Source organism: Caloenas nicobarica, chromosome 5 (genome assembly GCF_036013445.1).
Source record: "Caloenas nicobarica isolate bCalNic1 chromosome 5, bCalNic1.hap1, whole genome shotgun sequence".
Taxonomy (NCBI): domain Eukaryota; kingdom Metazoa; phylum Chordata; class Aves; order Columbiformes; family Columbidae; genus Caloenas; species Caloenas nicobarica.
The window spans coordinates 16,513,443-16,523,291 of NC_088249.1; positions in this window are offsets into that span (position 1 = coordinate 16,513,443).

The window sequence follows — 9,849 nt, forward strand, 5'->3', positions numbered from 1 at the left end:
CCCCACTGGGGTCAGGCACCAGGTCCCCAGTTTTGTAAAAACAACATTCCTCCTTCAATGGCTCCTTACAGTTATGTTCTGTTCTCCACAACTCGGGGAAGACGTGGAGGGAATAACCTCTTGATGCTCAAGGGCAACTGTAACCTACCAAGGAACATGGGGACCCCCATAGATATGACCCCCCACCCTCCCTCTCAAAACAAATATAAATAACGAAAGGTGTCCTTTTAACCTCCTGGGTTCAAAAATATTTTATTAGAAGCTTTAGTGTCCAGGCTTACCCTTATCCTGTTGCAACAGTCCTTCCCATCATTTGTCCTGTATGATAACACTAATATTGCCTTGTGTCTGCTGAAAATACTTGAAAGGTGCTGTGCAAACAAAGGCAACTCTCATTTGGGTAACAGTTAAATACGCTGAGGATGTCTCAACTTTTTTTTCAGATTAAGTTCACATAAGGTATCATGGTTAGTCTTAGAAGAGACATTAGTTGAGGTTAACACTAGGGCTTCCCATATCCTTAGGGAGTCCTTTATAAGAGAATATCCTGGGACTAGTAAAGAAATAATCTAAGCTCTAAAGACACTTTTTTTTCAGTTTTCAGTTTCCCTCTTACAAAAACGCTCAGGATTTTCTGAGGCCGTTTCCTGACGACCAATTGTCGTGTGACCAGTGCATCCAGCACACCAGTTCAAGGGGCCCATTTCCTTTTACAAAGTCTCATAATTTAGAGGTTTGCATGACAAAAAACGGGCACTTGCGCATACAGAAACCAAGGGTCTTGGTATAAAGAACGTGCTCAGCACTCTTTTTGGATAGATTAGCACTATTGGGCAAGTTTTGCCTCCAGTCTAAGAATAAAAAAAGACTTTAAAACTTACTTTTGTTATGTGAAAACTTCTAGCATCCTACAAGGAATAAAATACTGTTCCAACAGTGAGTGATACTTATGAATATTTATCATCATTAATTATATAAAAGGAACATTCGGAAGGAAGGATTCTGGCTTTTCTGACAAATAAACAGGAGACGTTCTATCGCGTGTGTGTGTATGGAGTTGAAGTAAACAGCAAGTAACTTATCTCATTTCGGAACAGTTTTTATAGTAGGGCAAGAAGAAAAGAACATTTCTCCTGTGATGTTGTTTCATCTGTCTTGAAGTTACATTAGCTGAAAGGGGAAGTGGAGCCGCAGACACCTGTTTTGCATATTAAGCACATGATGGTGACCAAAGAAGGAGAAAACAGAAACTTTTTGTGTAAAGCTATCTCGCAACTTCAGTTAACTGACAGGACAGCTAACACAAATGTTGGAAGAGATAGTTTCAGGAATATGGCTCATGTCACACGCAAAAGAATAAGAACGGATCTTATTTCACAATTGCTTCAGTCCTAAAAGCAAGTGTATAACACGGCAAATTCCCCTTACAAAAAGGACCTCACATTTCCTTACTCTTAACAAGTAAGTCTAACTTAAGAGATAGTATTTTCAGTAATTTTCACTCACTGTGTCAAATCAAAACCTTTTGATTGATGCCAGATTTATATGTGAGAGCTCAAGATCCCTCTCACATTCTTGTCCATATACGTTTTAATATTTAAACTACCAAATGGTGTGCTTGAGTGAAGACACTTGGCCAGAATAGTTTAGAGGGGTCTCCCAAATTGTGGATGTCCCCATACTTGTGACTCTAAGTTCTTCCCCTCTCATCATCTGTGACTCAGTGTCCCAAACCTGCAGTACTTGAACTCTTTCAAGCTTTATGGCTGTTATCTCTTCTGGAAATACTTAGTAAGGATACCTATTAAGTGTACTTAATATTAGGTTAGGGTATTTTGTTGTTGTTGTTCTTTCTTTCACCGCCATCCCTCCATTTGTTTCCTCAGACAACCTTCTATACAAACACATTGCAACTAACTGCTCTCCTTTCTCCATGGAGAACTTCTCCTCATGCCTGTGGTACCAGCAAGAATGAATGAAGACAACACTTACAGCTCCTGCCACTTCAGATCCTTCTCTGTTGAGGACCTGTTCTCCTGAGTTTCTGATTATAATGCTGAATGCATGGTTGGTGGCTCACATCCACATTTCCCCAGAGCTCTAGATGTCATCTTGTCATATCACATCTTACAAGTATCCTGTGGTTAAATTCACAGGTACATTGAATGTTGTTATCAAGTAGCCTCCGTACATCTTATCATGGTAATCCTTTTCCTGTGTAGGACAAAGGCTCCAGAATATTTGTCTGCAGATACGAATTGTCAATTAATGTTGGGCCTCATTAGGACTTAAACCCCAGGAGGAGACGTCAGCCCTGCTGCCTGTTCAGAACATGCAGTGCTAGTACTGGCATGAGTTAATAGAAAACCCATCCTGCCTCATGACACATTAAGCAACACATTGGCAATAATAAACCAAATGAATTCCAACCAACTTCTTTATCATGTGACTTAACTGCACATAATCATTGTTTCAACTAAAAAACCTTCTCAGACACTAGGAAAAAAAAGAGTTCAGGACTCCACAGAAGTCCAAAAAATGTCGAGTATCTTCTCTTCATGTAATATTTAAAATCCTAACAACCGATGCCACCAGTGTGGGATAGGAAGCTCATCTAGACTACTGAAGTTAATCATAACATCATGGAGCTAAAGGAATTTGTAGTATATCGCAGGATTGGTTTTAAGTGTTATAGTAACATATGTTTAGATTTCAACAGGCAATGGCACAATTAATTTTCATGTAAACCAATAAGAAAGAGGAGAGGTTTTTAAGATATTGTATTAATTACTAATTAATTCTAGTTTTATTCCACTTTTCAGGTCTTCAAAACACATCACAAACCACCTCAGTGGAAGATTCACATGTGATTGCGAATGTTTGAAGTATTAGATCATTGAAGACCAAGGTAACATAACAGATCTATTCCCAGTGTTGGAAAGAAACAAGAAGGGCCAAAGCCAATGCCCTAGATTATCTCTGTGTTTTACAGAGAGGATACAGACAAAGCACATTTCAAGCCAGAAAATATATAATTGCATCACTGCATCTAACAAGATTTTCTCTGCATCAGTTAAGAGTCTGAAAAGCTTTTTAGGAAATCTACCCACAGAAGAGATATATAAGCAGCAAGTGGAATTCAACACACATTTTAACATGTCCTATTCCACTCTACAGCTGTTGCATGGTGCTTGTTTGACTGGATCATCTTACAGATGGAATACAGTTTAGATGAATAAATAGTTGGAAAGAAGTGTCTTTTATTCAGTATTACACAGGCAGACTCCTAGGACCACATCTGAACTGCCCACAGCCTGAGAATTAAGGGTTCTTGCAGATGACATAGCTCTTTACCTTGAAGTAAATTCCATGTCAACCTTCTTTCTCTGTTCATACAAAATCTTAAAAACTGGGACCCCATATTGATAAAGGGACTGGGTGAGAGTGGAGGTCACCCAATCCTGTAAGTCCTGTATGGACTTTATATTGAATTGTTTGATTATAGAATCAGTCCATAAAAGCAGTCATGCTTTATGTGTAACCTGGAAAATGCATTTATTCCCTCTGAGTGCTCTGATAAAATGCAGTGACTCCCGTACAATTTTTACACATATTTAATATCTCCCAGTATAGTGTGTAATCTTCGCAATTGCCTGATCTTTGAGATGACATGAAGTCTACATCAACACTATTAAAGTTTATTCCATTTACATTTTCACAATTCCCAGTAGTCTCAAAAAATAATGTTTCCAGTTACAAAATTAGAAAAAAAAAAAGAGAGAGAAAAGGTAATGGTTTATATCCTGAATAATACAGAGAAATCTAGAGTAGTGATATCTCTTGGTGCTTCTTTGAGGTCTTTATTTTTATTTCAATAATTGATGTTCTCAGGTTGCAAGGATTTGCAGGGTGGCAGGGAAGAAAAGGGAAGGAAAGAGAACTTGCTCTGTGTTTCAGTGACCTATTTATAACGTCCCCTATGTCTGCTGTATTGGCAGCTGCTTCCAAGCATCCTGCAACTGCTAGGCTGAGCGGTGGGTGAGAATATTCAATTCTGTCACAAGGGACATACAGTTTCATTAACTACCACTGAAAACTTCACAGGTTCCTTCCCAGTTTCCAGGTGCCCTCCCCGGGGTCCAGGCCCTGATCTGATCTGTCACAAGGGATGCTGCAGAGTTTGAAAGGTTCTGGCTGCACTTCTGTGTCTGCAACCAAGAAAAGTAAGAGATTAATATCTAGCTGTAGATGAAAATGAGACTCTCTGTAAAAAAGTCTTTAGATTCCTATTCATATCCAAAGCAGAAGCAATTTTTAGCAATAATTTGCACACATTAATTTTTTCTATTATATCTCTCCTTGTAAGGAGATTTAAATAACAAAGCTAGAAAATATCTGCCACAATAACTATGTTGCAGCAATATTAAATTACTTCCTCAAAATTCATAGCAAGAATACAATTGGGGCTTTAGGTAGTTTTTGCAGTTAACGAAGTTATTTCATTTTAAAAATTACCATTTGGCACTTTGAGCAGATTCCTAAGTTTTTCATTGTTCATGAAGGGAAATGGTTAGGTAGCAGAAACAAAACAGATACATCGTCACTGATGAGTTGTCATTTTAGACTTTTATTTCATGCTCAACATTCAGTATGTGGCTTCATGCCATTAATCTCTTAAATGCACCACTGAATAAAATGGTCTGAACTTGTCCCATAAGTTTGTATGACTGTTGTCTTATGACTTTGCAGGACTGAGTATGTGCAGAGAAATCGGTTACTGCAGGAAAAGATAAGGTGAGAAGCCACAGCTCTACACTATCTGCCCATGTCCCCACACATACTCCATGGTAACTGAAGGTACCTGACCTCTTCCTTCAGCCACCGTGCGTGACCTCATCTACACTCCCAAGCAAGCCTACAGTCACTCAAGCTGTCACATTAGCCATGACAGACAGGTCACACCCCCACAGCCTCTGAAGCAAGTGGTGGCACTATCTTCATGTTCCAGATGGAGAACTGAGGTAGAGCAAGGCAGAACTGAAGGGGAAGTCCTTTTCCATGCCTAAACAGATCCAAGCATGTTTGGTCTGGTCAAAATGTACAAATATTGGGGATGGATCATGCTCAGTGCTAATGAACTTTTCAGAAAATTTTAATCACCAGCCTTCAACATATTTATGGATTTTGAAGGTATGTGACTGGCCTCTCACAAATACAGCAAAAAGTCATGGCCGTGATTTGAACATAATTCCTCTCGGTTGTAGTAGTGCGGTGGTGTCAGCCAAAACACAGATCCCTCTCTGAAAGTGGCCAACTGCAGGTGATGAGGGAAGGTGTAAGAAAAGGACAGGAGACACTTCTCAGCTATGTTCTCCCTGGGATTTTGACTCAGGGACTTCCAGAGCCAGAGGTGGTGTCTTTGCATTCAAAAGGCCTTCAAAGGTTTTTTTTTTCTTTTAATTTAGTAATTAATATAATTTTTTCAAAGCATACAAGTACAAGAGCATATCAGCTAGAGAATTTGTAAACAAAGGAACAATTCTGTCTCCTTTTGCCCAAACACACACCTTTTGTTTTCCTCAATATGGCTGAATGATTTAGAAACTGAAAATTATTAGTAAGCAAATCTTCTGGAAACATCTAGCATGGAAAACATCAAACTGACAGGACTTCAATCACATGTGATTGTGAATGTTTGAAGTATTAGATCATTCAAGGGGGATTTTTAAAGGATCTCAATTTTAACATGAAATGATGGAGATTCTTAACTCCAGCTAGTGGGATATTTCAAGTTAGACCACTGCTCATTTAGGCCCTGGAAAGGTTTCTCTGTGTCCATTGTTGCATCCTCACTTTTGCGTCAAAATGAAATATGCTCATTTAGTCTGTGCTTATATTCCTTCTCTCATGGTACAAATCAACTATATTATGCACACACACATTCTTTCAATCTTTCTGTTGTTATTACTTTTCTTTTGTTACCCCTATTTCTTTTTCTTCCTATAATAAATCACAATGAAACTTTTCCTGTAGTGTCCTCACTATCTTATTTCCTTCCTCCATACGCAAATGACAGAGCTTGTATATTATTCTTCCAACAAGAACCAAAGCCAGCCCTCCTAGACGCTGCCAGGATTATCAAAGTTAAGAGACCAAGAGCGCCTAGCAACATTTGAAAAACAGCAACTTCGAGAATACAAAGTCTGGAGAGTAAAATGCCATTTGACTATTTGGGGGTTTATTTGCATTCAGCCATATGCCTTTCTTCATGTATTTTCATGCATTATTTGTTGAAAAGAACTCAAGATAGTCAGAATAAATCTCTAAAAGGGTAGAGTTCTACCACTGCAAAGAGGATGCAATTTGATGCAAAGAATGAAAGACCAATGGCATTTATCTTCTTTCTTTTTTTGATACTTACTGAAGCTTGATAAGTTATTATAAAACATTTATGTGAAAATGTTTGCAAACAAGCATTTTTCAATAAAATATTTATAAAGTAATTGAACCCTTTTGCTATTCAATTTTATTATATGTCTCCTCTCGCAATTACTAATTTGATATTGAAGATGTTTCTCTTTTTTCTTTCTCTCTCTCAGTAAAGGTACGTGTTTTCCCATTTTGGCAGTAGAACTGTGGGAGACAAGTTTATATGGTCTTACCTATCCTGAAGGCACCCAAGTTTGCATGCAGCTTGTCTCTAGGAGGACTTTTTTACTAAGAAATGGTTATTTTCTCCATACACACTCCTGCGGGCGAAAACTCTGCAACTCCAGTGCCCGAGGCCTTCCTAACCACTCTTGGCTGAAATGACCTGTATAGGCTTTGAGAAGTTTTGAAAAGGAGCATAACAGATATGAGCCTGACATAAAATTCAGCAGGCTCAGCACAAAAGGCAGCTTCTGGTTGGAAGGTCTTTACTGGTGCAGTTTGGCAGCTTCCTGGCTTAACTGTGAATTATTAATACATGGATTCATCCTGGAGCTGTAAAGGTGTAGATTGACTAGGGAAGCCTGAATCTAATACAGACAGAAGTATATTTTAACCAAGAGAAAGAAAAGAGCATTCTTCCTGATAGTGGCAATGGGTAATTCGACTCTCTGGAATCTGAGTGCAGATATCCACAATGATATTGCAAACATATCACACATTTAGACATTAATAGTGTGCAGGAAAAAAATAGTTATCAAGCGGATGCATGCAGTGAGTTTTAAGGAAGTATGTGAGTCAGATATGAGGATTCCCACAGTTGCCTGGGATGAAGAAAGAAGACAACAGAAGTCAAGTTCAGAGAATCCTGTTCTGGCTCTATACACTTCATAGCTGACATTTCTTTTTGTGGTTATTTGGAAGCCACCATGTGCAAGCATATGTTTGTAATCTTTTAATCTTTAGAGTTCTTCCCTTTTTCTCTTATATCTGCTTGTTTTCTCTAGTACACATTGTCCTTCCCTTGCATTTCTTGCTCATAAGGATATCTGAGGCTATCCACTCACACCAACTTTATTCTACTCCAAAGCCTTTGTTTTTTCCATACAACCCACTTAACACTTGGCTACAAAGGTAGAAAGGTGTCATCTGCAGAAAACATGCACAGGGAGATAGGAGACGTTTTCATGTTTTCTGTAGAATAAAAATTGAATCCTAAACTGAATCCATTTAGCTTTTCTGATGGGGCTTTTCACAGCTCTCTGTGCAAGTGTACGTTCAAGGAAGCATTTCCTGGTTTGAAGCTGATGCTGTTCTGTATGTGTATGTGGTGACCAGACTGTCTTGCATTTAAACTTGCTGGCATACTCATTCAGACTTTGCCAGATACAAATATAAAACTGTTATGTGCAGGCAGATCCTAGATGATGATGTCTATAAGCTCTGTCTTCTTCAACATACGTGGCTGTATGTATCCCTATTCCCCTGCTTTTGACATGGATCAGGGTAGACATATGTGCCCCAAATTCTTCGCACCCAATTTATTCTTCCACCATAAATAAAATTATCACGTGCATTTCAGCCATATCTTTACTCTTCCACTGAGTGTCAGCGCTGTTCATGCTCCTTTTGCAATTATGCATAAATCAGTGACTGACGACTCCTGTGCTTTGCCAGAACTGCTATTTCCATACCAGCACTTCAAGCCAGTCGGGCGCCAGCAATGTTGAAGTTAGGAGTGAAGATCCTCTCAGAGCACTCTTAGCAAAACCGAATCAGAGCTAAACCACCCACCCTTACTGTATGGCAGTCTTGCGGTATGTAGGACTTCCCATCCTTGGTTGGTAAAATCTCACTATTAAGAAAGAAAGCACCTTATCTGCAGGTTTTAAGTTTCACATTTTGGTTTCTTTTTTGCTCTCATTTGGTCAACACTTTCAGAGTTTGCTGGTGCCTTAGCTCTCATTTGTAGCATGTGGCTTTGGCGGCTTGGTGGAACTGCATTCAAGAGAGTTGAAGTTTTGTTATAAGACATATGGGTGATGGCTACTTTTGCTTTCTAGCGCTGTCAGACCAAGGAGCAAAACGTTTCATAAATTAATAATATTTTTTCCCTACTTATGTGCTCTTCTCTTTTAAAAAAGGTTACATGAATGCTTGTTCACATAGCCGTAAAATGTGTGCTTGTGTGATTGGCAGAGCATTATTTCTTTCATTTCGTCTTTTCCATGGCAGCAGTGGCTGCAGGGATCATGCTGGATTCCTACTGCAGGAGACGTAGCTCCTTCTGTTTGAGATTCCCCACAACTGTCTCTTAGCAATCGCTCTGCTGACTTCAACCCACATCCCCAGCAACACCATTCATATCTTTCCTTTGCACAAACTTCCCAGCTGATTCAGGAAGGCTAATTTTCTAACACCATCAAAGATATAGTCGCATTCAGTAGTAGAAACCTGAATGTTACTTGGGTGTCTTTATTACCTGTGTCATACATTTAACTGAGATGCAGGATTGCTGTAGGGGTCTTCCTGTCTTGTATTTTTCACATTTAGAAACATTCTGCTGACATTTAATGAATGTAGGATTTCTAGACAGGTTGTTAGGCAATTATATTATTAGACTCTCTAGAAGTGACAGCTGCACAAGGTGTACTTAGCCTCTGCAGCCCAGCTATGACAACCAGGTTGAAAACCACCTTTGAACTGAACTTGGATGATGGGTCAGCGATCCACCTTTATGGCTGGAGGATAATACTCAAAACATAAGCATAACCCATGTGGTTACCAAGTCCAAATTAAATTGAGGGGAAGAGAAGGTTTCAGGCTTGTTTTTTCCTGTTGGATAATGAGCATGATGGTCTTTGTCAGTTAAAAAATGTCATCTCTGAAACAACCTGAATTTTAAGAGCTCGGCTGTGTCTGGAAGCACGCCAGGTTACTGGGGACTCCAACTCCTAGGAAAGACTCATGATTAACCCATAATGACCTTTTACATTTATGATCATAAGCAAAGCTGAGATGGTGCAAATAACACAAATGGCAAACTCAGAGCAAAACTATGACTGTCTGCAGACATTCAACAACACGGTCGGTAAAAAAAATGCAAACTTGTTTGTTTTCTCTTAGCTGATAGCATGCGAGGGGGAAGCTGGTGTGCTCTGTTCTATGTGCATGTGCCTCCACTTTTCAAAAAGGATCTTTGCTTCTCTCTCTCATTAAAAATGGAGAAGACTTTACAGCAGCGTTTCTCAGGCTTTTTCTTAGTACATCCCCCAAACCCCCTCAGATCCTCTCAGCACCGATCAGAGCAGGTTTCAGTGCCGCACCCGAGCCGCTCAGCAGGAGCAGGGAGCAGGCCCAGAGCAAGGGCTGGCACGGTCTGCGGTGAGAAGCCAGGACTCTGCTGGCCATCATCGCTGA